This window comes from Pogoniulus pusillus, chromosome 30 (assembly GCF_015220805.1).
Source record: "Pogoniulus pusillus isolate bPogPus1 chromosome 30, bPogPus1.pri, whole genome shotgun sequence".
In the NCBI taxonomy this organism is placed as follows: Eukaryota; Metazoa; Chordata; class Aves; order Piciformes; family Lybiidae; genus Pogoniulus; species Pogoniulus pusillus.
This window is the reverse complement of record NC_087293.1, coordinates 2,054,174-2,074,684: the sequence shown is the minus strand read 5'-3', so window position 1 is coordinate 2,074,684 and position 20,511 is coordinate 2,054,174. Positions and strand designations below refer to the sequence as shown.

Below are 20,511 nucleotides of genomic sequence, written 5' to 3'. Positions count from 1 at the left end.
CTGCAGTTGCAAGATGGGACTTGAACAAGATGACCTTTGAGGGTCCCTTCCAACCCAGTGTACTCTATGATTCTATGAAGCACCTGCCAGCACCTCACTGCCTCCTAGGCTGGTTGGGGCTCTGTTCACAAAGTAGCTTCCTATCACTGGTTGGCCTTCCAGGCAGTGCAGCAGCACAGGGTTAACACAGCCCCAGCCCAGCCTGCCCAAACATCTGTAGGCAGTGGAACATTTCTAATGCTGTGAGGAAACAGCTTCGTGGACATGGACAACAGGAACAAAGCATTGGGCCCAGTCTCCACCAAGAGGAAACAGAGGCAGTGTTCAGGGATGCATGGGAAGTGCTGAGTAGTCACAAGGCACAAGTCACAAGCTCTAAATTATCTCCTATTTGTGCTAATAAAGCATCTCTCACCAAAAAAAAGGGCATGAAAAGTAACAAAAGGGAGAAGACCTGGAGGCTGTGGCCAGCATGAACCAGCCATACCCCAAGGACTGACTCCACAGACTGCAGACCTACGTGACAATAACTTCAGGGGTTTAAGAAATGTCCCAGAGCAAAACTAAATCTGTATCTGGATTTCTCTTTATTCTGAGATTTGAATTCAGCAGGGGTTTGGCCAAGAGTCACTCCACTTTTAAAGCCAACTCTGCCCAATCTCAAGTTTCCAAACCAGGGCAAATAAAGTAGATTTGGCAGAGTTTCCTTTGGAGGGATTTTGGATGTGGTACACGAACTCAAAGGTGTTGAGGGGGGAGAGCTGCTTTCATTTTGTTAATCCTGCCAAGACCTGGAACACAAGGGGAGGTTTGCAGTAGTGTAGGTTGACCCAGAGCAGTAGCATCTCTTCAGGTGATGCTGTTTTCCTCTGCCCTGGGCCAGCCACTCCAGCCTGTGCTTTGTGAACACATGGACAAGCACACTGCCATGTGGAGGCAGACACTGGCTAACTCCATCTTATTTTCCTGGTGTGGGCAAGACCCAGGTGAGAACAAACAGTGCTGAGTTGAAACCAAACTTAGTAAAATGGCAGAGTTAACAAAGCACAGCCCTGGCAGTCCCAGAGGACCTGACTTCAAATATCTACAGTTGGAAATGTAAACAAACAAAATACAATTCCTTCACTTACAGGATTTCTTCTCTTCCAGACATCCTCCCAGGCCTCAGTTTGCATGTCCCTCAAAGGCAAGATCAGATGCAGGAAACTGGGGCATCTGGAATGTATCTGTGCTCTAATCCCACAGCTGAGATGCCAGTTTCCTCTTCTGTGGTGGCAATCCCTTGTGCTTAGAATTAAAGGGAACAACCAACCATGAGTTGCTTTTCATTATCTTCAGAGCTAAGGCTGAGGTTTAGCTGTGGGCATTCTTGCACTGCTTTAGCCATGGCACAGCAGGGTGACAGGATAGGAACAACACTCACCCAGCACCAGCAAAAAATACTCTGGCAACTTGCAAGACAGTTACTAAAGGTCTACTCGTGTCCTCACAGTGGAATTCAGGGTATGTAATGGTGAGTCCAAAGAGCCCTAGAGGCTTTTACATGACTGCCAGTCATGGTCACCTTGGAGTAGTGATAAAGCAACAGAAAGGAAGAAATCCAGCTGAGGGAAGGAACATACATATGGACAAACTTACTCCACTGAGCACTGAAAGGAGGACCACAGGGTGCTAAGTTCAACATGTCCTTAGGGACAGAGCCTGGAAGCAATGGGAAAGACACTCAGATGTGCTCAACAGCAGCAGTAGGAGGTAGCTGCTAGCAAGGACTATCAATGGCAGTATTTGTATGTTATGCTGCTCCCTCACCCTTCTTGAATACCCCTGGCAGGCTTGTACCACCCCAAGGTAGCATACAGCAAACCTCTTCTCTTCAAGGCTGGACATGGACCTATGCTGTTAACTGTACCCGAGGAGGCCCAGGAGCAGCTCCCTACATTCCCACTGCTCTCTTGCAGTCAGGAGCTGACAAAAAGGTAGGAATAGGAATGCAGCTGTACCCTGCAGAGACAACCTGGCGTGGTTAAGCTGGACCGGCTGCAAAGATGACTGCTAAGTGCTGCAAACTGCTTTGTCCATGGCTTAGCCTAAGGCAGCTCCTGTCAAGCTGACCAAGAGCTTCACGTCCTTCTCACTCTCTGCTCCTTTGTGTGTCCTTCCCCAAGAGTCCTGCGGCACCAGCTCGAGGTTGGGGCACGCTTTGAATGGCAGCTGCAGCACCCACAGAGCCTGGCCCTGGACTGAGCGAGAGCATCACCAACATGAGGCACCCAGCCCCAGCCAGCCGAAGGGGCTGGACTCCAGCAACATCTTCCCATCCCCGGCTGGCTGTCTCCCATGTGGCGACGCACAGCGCTGCTCAGCCGACTGCTGGCCCAGCCCAGAGCTGTTTTTATTAGCAAACACCAAGGCAAGCCTTTCCAAGCCTCAGAAGAATCATCTTGTAAAGATCTGGGCTGGAGATGCCAAATGATTGCTGCCTTGGCGGAGGCTGCACATTCATTTTTTATTGGTCACAAACGCTTTCCAGATGCTGGCATGCTGGCTGCAGATTGCAGCTCCGGGGACTTGGCTCCCAGCCCCAGTCACTTTGTTAAACTCTTGACCTGCTGTGGGTTAAAAGAAGTGGGGAATGGGACTGAGTCACCACGAGGGCATCGCTACGAGAGAGTGCAGCACTCCACAGCAGAGACCCATTGCAGCAGCATTCTGTGCTCGGCTGGCACGGGAAACATTTAAGGTGGTCCACGGCAGTCCAGCGCAGCTGCCAAAGCTGGTGAGAGCTGCAGCACAACGGCAGCCCCGGGGCTGGGAGCAGGGACGCAGAGGCTGCCCTGCAGCTGGAGTTTCCACGCTGCAGCCCCGTACACTTTCCATCTTTTTTTCCCTCTGCACAAGTGGATTTCCCATGGCTGCTCCAATACTAAGGCAATCTGCTGAGCCAGAGCCATGTGCTACATCAGACTGAAAGCTGAAGCCAGGAAACCTTTCCTGAGTTCTGGGTTCATGACAAGCCTGAAGCTTGTTCATCAAGGAGGTTTGCAAAACCTTTGGGGCTAAAAACACCTGCTGGAGTCTCATTTTTCACAGGATATCCCAAAAAAGGGAGAAAAGAGAAAGGAACAAGAAGGAGGAAAGAATTCTGATGGAGCTGTTTGGTATTTTTCTGACTGGAAAGCTTTGCCTTTGAGAAGCACCAAAGTCCTTGGGGTTTTTCTCTCCCTCAGTAAGGGATTTTTAGCTATTATTTCTGATAGACTCCTCAAGTGAAGTTCTTCTACAGCTGATGACTTCCTCTAATCTCAGCTTTGAAGAAGAAAAAGCTCTCTCAAAAATCTCAGTTCAAATAGAACACTTCAAGCTGAAACAAACAAACAAACAAAATCATCCTGCTTTTAACTGCACAGCCAAAAGCAGTGTTTTGGAGAAGGTGTTTCCATTCAGAGCTTCTGGACAGAAAGCACCACACTTCTTGGGGAGATCTGTCTGAGCTTTGGTGCACAGCTTCCTCCTTCTCCACCACAGGGCTCTCAGCATCTCCTCTGCCCAGGACATCACCTCTAGGCGCTCACCCCCACTCCTCCTAGCCAGTGCCTGAACAAAATGCCCTGACAAGCTCCTGGTCTCTTGGCTGGGGCTCTGATGAACCACCCTGCACTGCATACCAGGTAAGACAGCAGAGAGGACACAGCTGCAAGAACGTGGATGAGGGCTGGAGATGTGCAGAAATGAATCAGCCCCTCCAGCACTCACACAACGATGGGGAGGTGACAGTGACCATTAATATAAGCCAGCAGTGTGCCCAGGTGGCACAGAAAGCCAGTGGCATCCTGGCTTGTATTAGAAATGCTGTGGCCAGCAGGAGCAGGGAGGGGATTGTCCCCTTTGACCTGGCTCTGGTGAGGCCACACCTCAAGTACTGTGCTCAGTTTTGGGCACCTCATTACAAGAGGGATGTGGAGGTGCTGGAGCCAGTGAAGAGAAGGGCAAGGAAGCTGTGAAGGGCCTGGAGAATGAACCTTGTGAGGAGCAACTGAGGGAGCTGGGGATGGTTAGTTTGAGGAAGAGGAGGCTGAGGGGAGATCTCATCACTGTCTACAGCTACCTGAAAGGAGGTTGTGGAGAGGTTGGTGCTGGTCTCTTCTCACAGGTAATTACAGTCTCACAGTATCATCAGGGTTGGAAGAGACCTCACAGATCATCAAGTCCAACCCTTTACCACAGAGCTCAAGGCCAGACCATGGCACCAAGTGCCACGTCCAGTCCTGCCTTGAACAGCTCCAGGGATGGCGACTCCACCACCTCCCCGGGCAGCCCATTCCAGTGTCCAATGACTCTCTCAGGGAAGAACTTTCTCCTCACCTCCAGCCTAAATTTCCCCTGGCACAGCCTGAGGCTGTGTCCTCTTGTCCTGGTGCTGGCCACCTGAGAGAAGAGAGCAACCTCCTCCTGGCCACAACCACCCCTCAGGTAGCTGTAGACAGCAATAAGGTCTCCCCTGAGCCTCCTCTTCTCCAGGCTAACCAATCCCAGCTCCCTCAGCCTCTCCTCGTAGGGCTGTGCTCAAGGCCTCTCCCCAGCCTCGTTGCCCTTCTCTGGACACGCTCAAGCATCTCAATGTCCCTCCTAAACTGGGGGGCCCAGAACTGAACACAGCACTCAAGGTGTGGTCTAACCAGTGCAGAGTACAGGGGCAGAATGACCTCCCTGCTCCTGCTGACCACACCATTCCTGATGCAGGCCAGGATGCCACTGGCTCTCTTGGCCACCTGGGCACACTGCTGGCTCATGTTCAGGTGGGTATCAATCAGCACCCCCAGATCCCTCTCTGTCTGGCTGCTCTCAGCCACTCCGACCCCAGCCTGTATCTCTGCATGGGGTTGTTGTGGCCAAAGTGCAGCACCCTGCACTTGGAGCTATTGAAGCCATCCCCTTGGACTCTGCCCATCTGTCCAGGCAGTCAAGGTCCTGCTGCAGAGCCCTTCTGCCCTCCAACCCAGCCACATCTGCCCCCAGCTTGGTGTCAGCTGCAAGCTTGCTGGTGACTGACTCCATGCCCTCATCCAGATCATCATTAGTGACAGAACAAGAGGGAATGGCCTCAAGCTGCCACTGGGTAGGTTTAGACTGGATGTTAGGAATTTTCTTTTCCCCAGCAAGAGTGGTCAGGCACTGAACTGAGCTGCTCTGGGAGGTGGTGGAGTCACCACTCTGGATGTGTTTAAAAGTCGTTTGGATGTATGCTTGGGGATATGGTTTAGGGTGAACACTGTAGAGTAGGGATCTTGGTTGGACTTGGTGATCCTGAGGGGCTTTTCCAACGGGAATCTTTCTGTGATTCTGTGGTTAAGTCACTCCTTTGCTACTGCTTGAACTGTTAGGAGGGGTTTGCTCACTCTCCTCCACCCTAGCGTTTAGGGAAGAAGATTTTGCAAGATGCAAATAGAAGCAGGATGCTGAGGGCTGTCTGGGTGCCTCACTGCTCTGCTTCTTAACTTCTCACCTTCCTTCAGCCTTCTGCAGCAGCAAAATGTCCCCCATGGGCCTCATTAAAGCACAAAGGGCTTCAGAGTCTTGAGCAAAAAGGGAAGAGTGAGAAATCCATCCCTTCTGCTTCAGCCTTCAACAGCCACCCAAGCAGGAGGAGGCACAGGCAGAGGTTTCAGTAGAGGCTGGGCTCTGCTTCTGTACTCGTCCTGCTGAGGAAAGTCCTGCCCACAGCTCTCCTGCCCACGTTTGTAAGCAGTGCACAACCCCTTTGGCATTGCTTGTGCATACAGAAAGCTCTGTGGTCCCAAGGGAGTACAGGGGCAAGGTTTTAGCCCATGGAGCTGGTCCAGTGGTGCTAATTAATTCATCACATTAGAGCTGGGGGCTTTCTTGAGCAAGTGCTGTGACTTGAGCTGACTGCACCTCAGATCACAGCCAGGTGTACTGCCCAGACTCCAGAGAGCCCTGCCAAACTCATTTCACTTGTGATGCTAAGGCCAATTCTAGCACAGTCTCCAGAGACTGATAAAAGAGCAAAGCAACCCAGTGCAAACCTGAAACCATTCAGATTCAGCCAAGTGGAAATTCAGCCTGACTCCCACCCAAACAGCTGAGGGAAGGGCAGTGAGTTGTACAGAAGAAGCCATCCAATGTCCAAGCAGACAGGGTTTTGCCCAGGACATGAAGTCATGTCTCGCCAGGGCCTGCAGCTGAATTAGCAGCTGACCTGCACAGGCACTAAGGAGAAAAGCAGAATCCCAGGTGGGCAGTGGGTGTGAGGACCTGCACCTGCCTGCTGTGCACTAGCAGCAGCAGAAGTCATTCAGATTCACTGAGATGTCATCGGAGATAGCCTCATGCTACAGACCTCAGACGTGGAGCTGACAGGTTGCAAAACCTGAAGGTGTTTAGATCTGACATTCTGGTCCAGACCTGTGCTCTCCAGCACTCAGGAAGACCACTCTGCAATCCCTTGCACAGGGACAGGCTCCCCAGGGCACATTTTCCTGCCTCCTCATACTTGCAGGCCTTTACACCAGGAATCACTCTTCTGGGACTGATGGTTTGTGCCAAGGGGTCATGAGAAGGCTCTTGGCTGGTTCCTCCCCCACAGTCTGAGGACTGGAAGGGTGAAAACACTCCAGGTCAACTTGTGTGGCACAGATGCTGATGTTTACTTGCTGTTCTCTCTTCCCCTGCTCTCACTCAGCTGCAGGGGTACAGGAGGAAGGACAAGTGGAAAGCAGCTGGTACATCAGGCAGCAAAACTCCCCCTCTGCTCTGCTCTGCTCTGCTCTGCTCTGCTCTGCTCTGCTCTGCTCTGCTGAGACCTCACCTGGAGTACTGCATCCAGTTCTGGAGCCCCTGGGACAAGAGGGCTGTTGAGATGCTGGAGTGTGTCCAGAGAAGGGCCAGGAGGATGCTCAGAGGCTGCAGCAGCTCTGCTGTGAGGAGAGACTGAAAAAGTTGGGGCTGTGCAGGCTGGAGAAGAGGAGGCTCTGAGGTGACCTTCTTGTGGCCTGCCAGGATCTGCAGGGAGCCTACAAAAGAGCTGGGGAGGGACTTTTTAGGCTGTCAGGGCGAGACAGGACTGGGGGGAATGGAGCAAAGCTGGAGATGGGGAGAGTCAGCCTGGCCATGAGGAGGAAATTGTTGAGCATGAGAGTGGTGAGAGGCTGGAATGGGTTGCCCAGGGAGGTGGTTGAGGCCTCATCCCTGGAGGTGTTTGAGGCCAGGCTGGATGAGGCTGTGGGCAGCCTGCTCTAGGGTAGGGTGTCCCTGGGCATGGCAGGGGGGTTGGAATTGGATGATCCTTGTGGTCCCTTTCAACCCTGACTGATTCTATGATCCTGTGGTTCTATGATTCTAATCTAACACTGCTACTGGCTAGCTGATGCCCTGTTCCTGTGCCAGTGCTGCCACTTCCCCCTGGCCTGGTGTATTTATGAAGCTTCTCCAAGCCTTCACTTTGCCAGACTAAGCCTTTCATTGAGGGAAGATTTATCTGAGGAGTTTGTAATTTGATTTTGCATTACATTGTTCTGTATTACACTGGTCCTGCATCAATGTTTGAGTGGAGTGGTTTTGCTTTCAGAGCAGGACCCCTCCTTTTAGCACTTCACTGAAGAGATGCCTTCTGCATCCACAAGATGAATGAATGCTCTATTGCTATGCAGAGTGCTTTGCCACAGAAATACTCACATGAAGACAAATCTACAAAGCACCATCATCAGGCCAGTGATTATTGAAGCAACAGGTAGGTATTAGTATCACAGTGTCACACAGTATCATCAGGGTTGGAAGAGACCTCACAGATCATCAAGTCCAACCCTTTACCACAGAGCTCAAGGCCAGACCATGGCACCAAGTGCCACGTCCAGTCCTGCCTTGAACAGCTCCAGGGACGGCGACTCCACCACCTCCCCGGGCAGCCCATTCCAGTGCCCAATGACTCTCTCAGGGAAGAACTTTCTCCTCACCTCCAGCCTAAATCTCCCCTGGCACAGCCTGAGGCTGTGTCCTCTTGTTCTGGTGCTGGCCACCTGAGAGAAGAGAGCAACCTCCTCCTGGCCACAACCACCCCTCAGGTAGCTGTAGACAGCAATAAGGTCTCCCCTGAGCCTCCTCTTCTCCAGGCTAACCAATCCCAGCTCCCTCAGCCTCTCCTCCTAGGGCTGTGCTCAAGGCCTCTCCCCAGCCTCGTTGCCCTTCTCTGGACACGCTCAAGCATCTCAATGTCCCTCCTAAACTGGGGGGCCCAGAACTGAACACAGCACTCAAGGTGAGGTCTAAGCAGTGCAGAATACAGGGGCAGAATGACCTCCCTGCTCCTGCTGGCCACACCATTCCTGATGCAGGCCAGGATGCCACTGGCTCTCTTAGCACACAGAAGGCAAGAGAAGAGTAAGATGGATGGTACAGAGAGGCATTTGAAAGAGAAAAGGCACTTGGCAGAATGAAGAATTAACTTCCAGAGCAGTGGAGAGACTTCTTCAGCAAACCCCCAGGCAACGAACTGATGACTGGCAGTGAAATGAACTTTTCCTAAAGAAGAGGAAAATCCAAATGTTGCCAAAGTTTTTATATTTTTTGGGGGGGGGACAGCTTTAGTAAAGTCAGAGTAATTCTGCACATGGAATCATAAAACTATGCCACAGGAAACTGAAGTCCTCAGTAGTGCCCAGCCTGCACCGTAACCACATTGCCAGCATCAGAACCCCACTGTGGCAGAACCAGCCAGACCAGCAGCTCCTGGGTGAGTGCATGCAAGTCTCAGGTGATGTTGGGATGAGACAAGGAGGCTTTGTCCTGCCTTCTTCTGGGTTCCTTAATGCTTTTCAGTGTAGCTCCACAGCCTGTGAGCATCCTCTCCTGGCAGTGGAGCCCAGAGACACGTAGATGAAACCAAGCCTGTGTGTGGAGCTGGCTCAGATACTTCTGTGAACTGCATTCCCAGCAGGAGCTGCCTCAGACTCTGTTTCTGGCCAAATTTCTGCCAACGTTTTGAAGCAGGTTTTTTTTTTTTTTTTGTGGAGACATTTTTAAGGCTACATTTAGTACATGGGGATGAATTTCACTGACAGCTGACAGAATGGTTCCAGCTATCCCTGGGCCAGCAGATAGAAAATCTCAGCATTTCAAGCCCCTCTCAAATTCTGCTGTGAACTCTTGCTGCTTAACTAACTTTTCCATTATCACCCAAGAGGAACTGCATTAGATCAGGTTGCCCAAGGCCTCATCCAACCTGGGCTTGAACACTTTGCAGGGATGGAGCATCCACAGTCTCCCTGGGCAACCTGTGCCAGTGTCTCACCACCCTCACTTGAAAGAATTTCTTCCTGATCTCCAGTCTAAATCTCTCCTCCTGAAGCTTCAATCCATTCCTCTCATCCTATCACTACATGCCCTTGTGAACAGTCCCTTCTGGCTTTCTTGCAGCCCCCTTTCAGGTACTGGAAGGCTGCTCTTAAGTCTCTCCAGAGGCTGCTGTTCTCCAAGCTGAACAGCCCCACCATAGGGGAGGTTTTCCAGCCCTCTGATCGTCTTCATGGACCCCTCTGGCTGCTCTCCAGCAGTTTCATGTCCCTCTTATGCTGGAGGCACCAGAACTGGCTGCAGCACTCCAGGTGAGATCTCAGTGGAGCAGGGCAGAGGGGCAGAATGCCCTCTCTCGTCCTGCTGCTGACACTTCTTTTGATGCAGCCCAGTGCATGGTTGGCATTCTGGGCTGCCAGTGATTGTGCTGGCTCGTGAGTTTTTCCATCAGCTGACACCCCCCAGTCCTTCTCCTTGAGACCACTCAGAAGCTTACACATTCATCTTGTCTACATTTAATGGATTCACAGAATGAACCAGGTCAGAAAAGGCCTCTACGAGTGCAGCCTTGCACCCAACACCTTCTGATTAACTAAACCATGGAGCTAAGTCTCCAGGAATGGTGACTCTGCCACCTCCCCGGGCAGCCCATTCCAATGCCAATCACTCTTGCTGTGAAGAACTCCTTCCTGACACTCAGCCTGAACCTGCCCTGCCACAGCTCGAGACTCTATCCTCTTGGTCTGTCACTGCTTGCCTGGGAGAAGAGACCAATCCCACCTGGCCACAACCTCCCTTCAGGTAGTTGTAGAGAGCAATGAGCTCTGCCCTGAGCCTCCTCTTCTCCAGGCTGCACACCCCCAGCTCCCTCAGCCTCTCCTGGTGGGGCTTGTGCCCAAGACCTTTGCTAAGCACTGCAGGTAGCCAGCAGCAACACCCCCAGTGCCAATGACCGGTGCCTGCCAGCAGCTCTTCTGCTCCCCCTAGCACCTGCTCCCATTACTGCAGATTATTTATTGAGTTGCCAATTAGTGCTAATTTGACGTTCTGATTGCAAAGCTGGGTTTCACCCTCCCACATGAAACCTGTGGGAAGGGAGGATGGCTGAATGGAGAATCATGCGAAGATTCCCTTGAATCACCCTGGGAAGAGCTGGTTGCAGCTCCCCCTACACCCACTGGCCCTCATGACTCCTGCCCTAGCAAGGAGTTGGAGAGCTTGCTTCTGCCTGAGTCCACTGCAGGCCAGGAAGCCTCTTCATTTTGGAATCTTATCCTTGCTCTCCTCTTTGGAGTAGGGAAAAGATACAGCTCTAGAGTTTGTGCCTGGATTTGCCCTCTCAGATTTACTTGTGCCTGCATAAACACTCATACACAATAAACTATTAGTGGCAAGAGAAACCAACTCATAGGAGATCTCCCTGGAAACCTTACACTTGAGGCTCTGCTATGTATCATTTTTATTACTACTAACTTAACAGCTTTGCAGGACATAGCACTGCTAACTCACAGCTCCATGGATCTCACCTCTGGTGCCTCTGCACCAGTGGACCACAGCTCCCTGTAGCAGCCACTGCAGCGCAGCATCTGCCCAGTCCAGTGGGAGCTGCCAGCACAGAGCTCCCCTGTGCCTGCAGCCTCTGGACCGGGGCATTCGCAACTCCAACATCAGCACCTTGCAGCAGGAGTCTCATTGCTCACTCGAGTCCTCTCTGACTCATCAGTCTCACGTTCCCATCTTGTTCTCTGTAAGCATTTCAGCAGTAACAAGTGAATAAATCTACACATCCATACCTGGATACCACAGACCTGCCTCTGATACCATGATGCTGACAGGCGTCAAGAGCTGAACTGGGGGTTTGGGGTCCCTTATCAGGAGGCAAAGATAGATACTGATATAGGTGCCTTGTCCTTAACTTAAACAAGAAAGGGCTCCAGGTTGAAAGAGAGCAAGAGAGTCTTCTAGGTGACAGTCTGGAAAAGAAACCCCAAAAATCTCCTGGACACTCCATTTAGGTTCCCTGGGGTTAAGGTTAGAGAAGACTCCCCAGAACACACCCGAGGGTTAGGGAGATAGGAGCATGGCTAATTCTTGTGCATTATACCTTCCTCCCTCTGGAAAGTAAGGAATAAACATTGACTGCCAGGGAGCAGTTAGCAGACTGGGAGTGGGACTTTTTCTCCAGGAATTTCTCACTCTCATCTCTGCAGAAGAGGAAGGAAATTTCTTTCTTAACCATTTCCCACCTTTTCATTATCACTCCCTTCCTCTGAAAGTATGAAAGGAGTCAACTGCACATCAAAAAGCAGATACATTTATTAAACTCTGGAGAGAGCAAATACCTACCTTCAGCTGCAGGCACTGGCACAGATTCCTCCCCAAAAAGATAAGCCTCCACAGCTGTAGCTCTAGGAGGTTAGATCTTCCTCCAAGCACGACAGGCCTCCATCCAGGGGCCGGTGCAAAAGGAAGAGGGATTTCCCCAGCACTGGTACACAGTGTGTTAAGTTCCACCTTCAGGCAATATATAATGCATGAGTGATAAAGCCTTGAAATCCAGTTCTCTAGTACAAACATTGGTAGGTCCTTGAAGCAGTGCTGCTGCTATCACAATCAGAGCGGATGGCGTTGTTTACCCACTGCAATAATAGGCCCTAATAAATGATAATCCACCTTGATAGGACACTCTGCTGGGATTACTGCTAGAACAAATATTATGCTGAACCAATGCAATTAATGTAGCACACAGAGAAATCTTAGCTTCGTTTCAAGTTTCACAATTGCAGAAAGTGCCAAAACAAATTGAAGCCCACGAGGAGAACAGAAGGAAACAGAAGACTGCAGGCAGCAGTCTTGGAGGAGGGAAAGGGGAAAGACTGGCAAAGGGAATCACTTTACAGGTGAAGGAGAGTTCTGAAGCAACATGGTTAAAGAGGTCACCAAAAATGTTTTGTTTCCCTTTCCTATGTAGGATTAAGAGAATCACAGAGTGGTAGGGGTTGGAGGGGACGTCCAGAGATCATCCAGTCCAACCCCCTTGCCAGTGCAGAGTTACCCAGGTCACAAAGGAACACATCCAGAGAAGGAGACTCCACAATCTCTCTGGGCAGCCTGTGCCATTGCTCCAGCACCCTCACCAAACAGAAGTGCCTCCTTATGTCCGAGTGGAACCTCCTGTGTTCCAGCTTGTACCTGCTGTTCCTTCTCCTGTCACTGGGCACCACCAAACAGAGCCTGGCACCTTTATCCTGACATCTACCCCACTGATATTTATAGGCATTGGTCAGGTCCCCTCTCAGCCTTCTCTTCTCCAGACTAAACATCCCCAGGTCTCTCGGAGCAGACTGCATACACAGAGTGACAAAATATTTGGTCACATTTGTTTCATAAATACACATCCCAAGAACACATCGAGTAAACCTCCACACCAGAACTCCTCTGCTGTCCTCCCTGTAATAGCAAGAGGCATCTGTACTATGATCTGCCACTTCCTGCAGAGGATGTTGAGGCTGTTTCTCAGCCTCTTCTATATAATGTCCTTTGGAGCTTCAAACAACAGGGTGACAAAGTTTACTGAGCCATGATGATAACATTCTTCAAACACACAGCTTTGGGCTGACTGCTCCAAAGACTTCTGGATGAGGATTCTTTTTTTCCACCCTCCAATCTAGCATAAGAATAACCTTTTTTTTGCTTTTCCCCCCTGCCTGACTCTGTTCAATGCAGTTAAATCTGCAGCAGGCTTTTCAAAACGGTGTTGAGTCCTTCTGGTAATCTAATAATTGAAGTGAGCAGGCTGGGCAGGTCTTGTTGGTCTACAGAAAGGACTGAACATGCCATCTCTTGGTTCCACTCCTCACCCTTCATTCAGCAGCCTTTTCATTTGTTTATTTCAGTGCTGGATCCACCCTACACATGAAAGGCTCAGCAAACCATCATGCAAACTAGCAGAGGTTTGTGCAGAAGCCTTACACACACGTAGAGCTCCAGCTATCATGGTTTTGCTTAACCCCACAAACCCAACATCTCCAACTTCCTAAGAGCAGTGACTTCCTCTGCCACCCTACACTGTCAGAGTTGAAATGAAGATGGAAAGGATCCTCATCCATCACAGCCTCTCCCCATTCAAGCACAGATGTGTGGGAAATACTAACAGCTCAGGTCACAAGACTGAAACCCAGGCTGTTCCGTTTCGGAGCTGGAGGGCACAAGAGTTTGTCCTGCGAGCACTCCTAGCTGAGTGACCCTCCCATTGCTTTCACTCAAGCACTGTATCACAGGTGTAGAAGTGTCACTGCACCATGAGCTCTTGCATCCTTCCACTGGTGTGAGAGGAGCAGGGTAGGTCCCACAAATGCTGAGCTTCAAGCTGCTGCAGTCAGATTTCTACCATCAAAGAGGTTCTGGTACCTCTGTGTTACACTGTACTCACTCTGAGAGGAGAAAGGAAAACAAAGAGATTGGAGACTAATGTTTTGTGGAAGACGAGATTCTCCTCCTCTGCACGATCCCATCTCCCACATCAGAGAAAGCCCAACAGCCGTGGGCTTCCCATCCCATCCAGCTCTGGCTCCTATAGGGCAAAGCTGCAAACAGCCTACATTAGGCAGGGACTCCAGGTGAAAGCACAATTAGCACGCACTTGTCAGGCAGCCAATTCAAAGCAGCGAGACCTGAGGAGGAGGCTGAGAGTTTGATGGCTTGGCTGGCTTGACTGCCTGCCGTGATGCCCAGGATGACCGGTGACACTTTCTTGGGCAGGAGCCATCTCCTGCAGGGCCCACACCCCGAGCAGAGGCTGCCCTCCTTCCGAGCAGCTGCCTCCCGCGGCGACTTAGCGCCGAGATGTTTGCTCCTTCCTGACTTCTGAAACAGGTCCTACTTGTACAGGGTGGGGGGGAGGGGGCTCGGTCTGTCTCTGGTATTTATAATTACACATTTATTGAGCTTGTGCAATCCAAACTCCAGCTTCAGGCCAAAAGTTCATTGCTAGAGGGGTTCAATAAAGAATTTCCTCCCGAGAAGGGAGCATTACATCACTTGCCAAGTGTGTCAGGCGCTTTTCCAGCCTCCGGTTGGGTCACACCCATTTTGCCTACTCTAGCGGCTGGATACTGTACATGCCTGGCTGTATCCTTAAGCTCCATTGGATTAATGGGGTCTGTGTGCTCCAGACATCAGAAAACTGAGCAACGTTGTCACACAGCCCTTCCTGCCACTGGCCTCTGGACCCCAGAACAGCCGAAGCAGGTCAGTGCATAAGGATGAAACTGGGCTTGCAAGCAGCAGCCAGCCAACTGTTGGATATTCTGCATGTACACCCCTAAAATATCAGCTTGTTCTTTGCAAATCTCATCTCATAGGCAAGTCTGTGGTGACAATAATGCCATTTTCCTGATGGAATGCTTAATAAATTCAGGGACACACTGCTTATCATGCTGGAGATAGTGCATGCATTACAAAAAGGGATGGTTCCTGCACCAGACTTCAGCCTGTTCAGCACAATATCCTCTTCCCTTCGTAACAGTCTCATAGAATAATGAAAAGCTGAAACCTTGATAGTGCAGCATCACCTCACTCTCGAGAAAATGCAAGTACTGGTCCTTCCATGTGCCATCAAAGGGTCATTGCCTGTCTCTCCACACACAAAGCACGTCTGAAGACCCCAAAGCTAAGCAAACAGTGCACCTCTAATGCTCTTATGTCATATTGCACCACGCTGCCGTGATGATTAACAGAATAATCCTGGTGCAAACAGATAAGCCCCAACTCTTCCACAGGCAGTTTTAGCCTATTGTGGAGTCTGATACCACTGCTGGTAGGAAACCAGGGGAATGAGGCTAATTTTGTTATCAGCATCAACGTTCACGTGAGTATAAATGCTCTTCCCCAGCCTTTACAGATCAGCTCCCTCAATGACCTTACTGCATTAAGCCTTGCAATGTGACAAATGATTTTGTAGATGGGAACCTGAGGCAAAAGGTCAGAGGCCTCTCAGGCCTCGAGTTTTTACAGTGAGTGAAAAGTGAGGCCAATAAAACATAACTGTTAGCCTGCAAACTCCATGTGCTGAGCACCAGGTCAGATGTCCTGCACCTCAGATGGGAGCAGTGGTGTAAGGACTAATTGCCAGAAGCAAGTTGCAGGAAGCCATGGATTTTAGCAGAAGAACAGACTGGAGTGGAGGGATTAAGGTGATTTAATGGGTCACTTAGGGAGGACAATCGGCAAACAGAAATGCAGTCCTACTCAGCACAATTTAACTAGCAGAGAAACCAGGCCCTAACTGTGGACAGATACCTACACTGCTGCAGATACCAGGTCCCTTTTCTCCCAGGGCAACTGACAGCTCTATGCCCACCAGCCTCAGTGCTCCTGCATTCCAAAAGGAGCCAGGAACACACAGCTGCAATTTGGGGATGCACAGACAGCACAGCCTGGCGATTCCTTTTCATGCCAAGGCTGCCAGAATCGGCAGAACCTCTCCAGCTCCAACCCTGATGGCACTCTCAGCTCCCACTGAGCAGGGTGGAAACCACATGTATCAAGAGCCTTGCAGTATGAGGCTCTTTGTTCAGGATTACTCTGACACCAAAGTCTTCAACGAGCACAAGGAGCTCGTCTGGTTCCAAGGTTCCTGGAGCCAAAAGCTCGGAATAACAACGTTTGCAGATTCCCTATGCTGCACGGCCTGGAGCCAGTCTGGTGTCAGTGATGTTTCTGAATGCTTTTCAGGTCCTACCAGAGGTTTTGACCTCAGCAGATCCCTGTGACAGGCACACATCTCCCTGTGGTTTGAGGCTGGCTTACGGCAGCTGAGACGGGCAGCGTTACCTGCCACATCAGTCCCCCCCCTAACGCAGGGCACGTCAGCCGTGTCGGGTATCCATCTGGGCTGAAGAAAATGATCACTGAAATGCTCTGTCAATCTTCAAACCTGCTCACTATGGCCCTGCTCAGCTGGAGAACCTCCCGAAATCCAAGGTAATATTCTCAGAGACAGGCATATATGCAAGCTCAGGAGTAAAAGAGGGGCTGGAAGGAGCCTCCAAATGTAAATCACGTTGTTGCTGACCAATAATTGTGCCAGACCACCTTAAATGGACACTGTGCCCATCTGCTCTTTCCCTCCCCTCCCCCACACCTCCTCCCTGAGGGTTGTAAACCATCCAGCAATATTTAAAGTAGCATTGTTCACCTCCCTCCTGAAGCCCCTGGACCATCTGAGCGGCTGTATATTCTGCCTGTGCTGTTTGCTATTCCTGAGGACATGCACATTGCTGAACATACTAATAAAAATTTCATACAAGAGGTTGCCAAAGGGCTGTGGATAAGGGGATTTGCAAAGCTCCCTGGCTCTCCCTTGCACACCTACCCCGGCACACACTCTCAGCCTCCACTCACCATCAAGAAAGGGCTGCAGCAGGCAAAAACTGAGTACCTCTTTACAGCAAAAAGAAACAGCTCTGCTTCTGAATGGGAACAAGCAGTCTTAGGTAACAGAGCAAAGATCTGTATCATCCACTGATCCAAGGTAAGCACACACAGAGGCTGCTCCTTTGCACCTCAGCAAGCTAAGTGAAAGGCAGGAGCAGCTAGGGAGAAAATGCCAGTGGAGCAGCGCTGGTGTGCATGGCGCTCTGCTGCTGCTGCCCCACACTGTGCCTTCCCTCAGGGCAGGTGTAAAGGAGTCACGCTGACTGCAAATGTCTGTGGGAAGAGCACTCTTCAATAGCTTTGGTGTTGGTCTGGTGGCTCCAGAGGCTGAAGTCTCAGCCGTCCTAAGGCCAGCAGCTGGGCACAGCCACGCACTGCCATCTTCCTGGGATGGATCTGCCTGGGTCTGCTGAGCTCCCCACTGAGAGCTATCTCCTGAGACTGACAGTACCACAGAAGCAGAGAATGGCCTGGGTTGGAAGGGACTGCTGAATGTCATCTGGTCCAACCCCCCCTGCAGTCAGCAGGGACATCCTCAACTAGATCAGGCTGCCCAGAGCCCTTTCGAGCCTCACCTTGAATATTTCCAGGGGTGGGTCCCCAAGTACCTCCCTGGGCAACCTGTTTCAGCATTCTAGCTCCTGCTTTCTCCACAGACTTTGGGTTGTGGAAGTCTGAGACCTTCCAAGTTGACTTCCTTTTAGCTGACCGACTGCTCTGCTGTCTCTGTGGCTTCTTATTGCTAACTACTTTGGCTTAGGCTTGTTGATCTTTGCTCTCTAATGCTCGTTGTGTGCAGCCTGGGGCTCAGCACAGTAGCACTGGGGCTGCTACTTGACTGGAAGCATGTAGGAGTTTCAAAAAGAGCCCAATAATGGTTTGAAGTGCTGAGGAAAAGACATTAGCCTCGCAGACTGTCCTGCCTCAGAGCTCGTCAGAACTGTGTCTCTCATGACTGGAGGCAATCTAGGAAAGCTGAGGTGCTAAGGAATGCTTTCTGGTGATCTCTTTGAATCCTTTTGCCCTTCTCATCTTTCCCTAGGTGATCAATGCCCTGCCTAGCAGATACAACATGCTTTCAGCAACTCTGGAATTGTTAGCTCAGATTTTCTGCCCAGGACATAGAATTTCAAGCATCTCTTATAATTCTTTAGACTGTTCTGTGTGCAGTGTTGAGCAGATGCTGCTCTCCACCTCTGAGTGTCAGTGGTGAAGCCACACACATTTTATCTGAGCTGTATCTCTGCCTCCTGGATGGAAAGCACAGTATAAATGCACATCATTAGAATCAAATACAACCAGAAAAGAAACAAAACCCCCACAAGGTCTGCAAATGCATGTTTTGACTGTGCTAAAAAGGTAAAGCATTTATGGAATTGTAAATAAATGACCTAGAGAAGTCAGGGTCTTTGTTAAGGCAGGCAGTAGGAAATCATTGCAAGGCAGGTTATTGCCCTCCCAGCGAGCAACAGCCCATGTGGAATGGTTATGGCAAAGCATTCAGTTACACATTAGGGATGGTTTTATTGTAACACATATTTATAGGCTTCATGATCTCTCTTGTAAATACATGTTAAGGAAATGGAAGCAGTCAGCTTTCAGTGCTGGACCTTCAATATTTGCCAGTTTTACCAGGGATGGTCTCAGAGGATGGAGAGCTGGCTTTGTAGTTGCCACCACAGGAAACACCCAGAGAGGACAGCAGGTATTGTTAGAACTATTTAGGCAGGCAGCAAGGTTAAGGGGTCCAGTTCTGGGCCCCTCAATTCAAGAGAGATGTTGAGGTGCTGGAGCATGTCCAGAGAGGGGCAACAAAGCTGGTGAAGGGCCTGGAACACAAACCCTATGAGGAGAGGCTGAGGGAGCTGGGGTTGTTTAGCCTGGAGAAGAGAAGGCTCAGGGGTGATCTTATTACTGTCTACAACTACCTGAAGGAAGGCTGTAGCCAGGTCAGGGGTGGCCTCTTCTCCCAGGCAACCAGCAACAGAACAAGGGGACACAGTCTCAAGTTGTGCCGGGGTAGGTATAGGCTGGATGTGAGGAGGAAGTTGTTGTCAGAGAGAGTGATTGGCATTGGAATGGGCTGCCCAGGGAGGTGGTGGAGCCACCATCCCTGCAGGTGTTCAAGAAAAGACTGGCTGAGGCACTTAGTGCCATGGTCTGGTTGACTGGCTAGGGCTGGGTGCTAGGTTGGACCAGATGATCTTGGAGGTCTCTTCCAACTTGGTTGATTCTATGATTCTAAAAGAACCAACTGTCTCAACACTTAAGACAGAGGACTTCAGCACAAAAAAAACCCAAGTGCTCCAATGATGGGACCTACTCCTCTCTTTGAAATACATCTACAGAGATGTGGCCACAGACAAACAGATTGTGTGAAGTGCCTCGGCCACAATTTTACTGATGTGAGAGAATATATTCATTGAGAAGAACAAATTCTTGTTTTGAGATTACAGTCTGTATGTGCTGAATATTCTGTAGCCATTCACCAGCCCAGCGAGCTCCTTGTGTGTGTATTTAAGCACAAACTGCAGATGTTGGCTGTAATTTGCCTCGCTGAACATCATCTCCTCTGAATCCCTTTTGAAGGTCAAATATATTTTAATGTTTTGGCAAATGCCTTTGGAACCCACTTAATTAAACAGCACAGTTCAATTGGGCAGTGAGTTTTCCTCAAAAAATGCTTCCAACAACTAGCTTGAACAATTAGCTGCAGGCTCAGATTGCTGCAGCTGAAGAATGGAGCTGGGCTGGCTGCACTCTGCCAGCTCGGCGCTGGCTCCCAGCTAGGTGAGCGCGAGTGCTGCGCTGCACCCCTGGCACCACCCTGCACAGCTGGCAATGAGGAGCAACAGCAGAAGGCACCACAGCAGAGCAAGGCAAGAGAAGAAAAACCTGGAAAACTGAAAAAGTGAGCTAAGAAGGAAGGTGAGCAATGGACCTGGGGGTACTGATAGATAGTAGGCTGAAGATGAGCCAGCGGTGTGCCCAGGTGGCCAAGAGAGCCAATGGCATCCTGGCCTGCATCAGGAACAGTGTGGCCAGTAGGACAAGGGAGCTTATTCTGCCCCTGTGCTCAGCACTGGTCAGGCCACACCTTGAGTGCTGTGTCCAGTTCTGGGCCCCTCAATTCAAGAAAGATGTTGAGGTGCTGGAACATGTCCAGAGAAGGGCAACAAAGCTGGTGAGGGGCCTGGAGCACAAATCCTATGAGGAGAGGTTGAGGGAGCTGGGCCTGTTTAGCCTGAAGAAGAGGAGGCTCAGGAGTGATCTTATTACTGTCTACAACTACCTGAAGGGGCATTGTAGCCAGGTGGGGGTTGGGCTCTTCTCCCAGGCAACCAGCAATAGAACAAGGGGACACAGTCTCAAGTTGTGCCAGGGTAGGTATAGGCTGGATATTAGGAAGAAGTTCTTCACAGAGAGAGTGATTGGCATTGGAATGGGCTGCCCAGGGAGGTGGTGGAGGCACCGTCCCTGGGGGTCTTCAAGAGAAGATTGAATGAGGCATTTAGTGCCATGGTCTGGTTGATTGGTTAGGGCTGGGTGCTAGGTTGGACTGGATGATCTTGGAGGTCTCTTCCAACCTGGTTGATTCTATGATTCTATGATTCTAAGCAATGCTCTGAAGCTAAGGGCAGGTCATCCTCAAAATGTCTGAGAGTTGTTGGAGAATTCTTGTTAGCAGAGGACACAGAAATGATAAACATGAGCAACTGTGCTGAGAAATGGCCTTGGGACACTGCTAGCCCAGGAAATCAAACTGTA

At 50.5% G+C, this 20,511-nt stretch overlaps 1 long non-coding RNA gene across 2 annotated transcripts in view; it reads right to left on the bottom strand.

The window, feature by feature from the left end:
- LOC135188711 (uncharacterized) overlaps positions 1 to 20,511 on the bottom strand; it is a 114,963-nt gene that overhangs the window by 34,971 nt on the left and 59,481 nt on the right. Inside the window, exon 1 of one of the 2 annotated variants that reach the window (XR_010307795.1) lies at positions 11,653 to 11,763. The exons of the other annotated variant lie outside the window; for it this stretch is intronic. This is a non-coding gene — a long non-coding RNA (uncharacterized LOC135188711). Of the gene's footprint in view, positions 1 to 11,652; positions 11,764 to 20,511 lie in introns of those variants that run through there. 2 annotated transcript variants of the gene reach the window in all.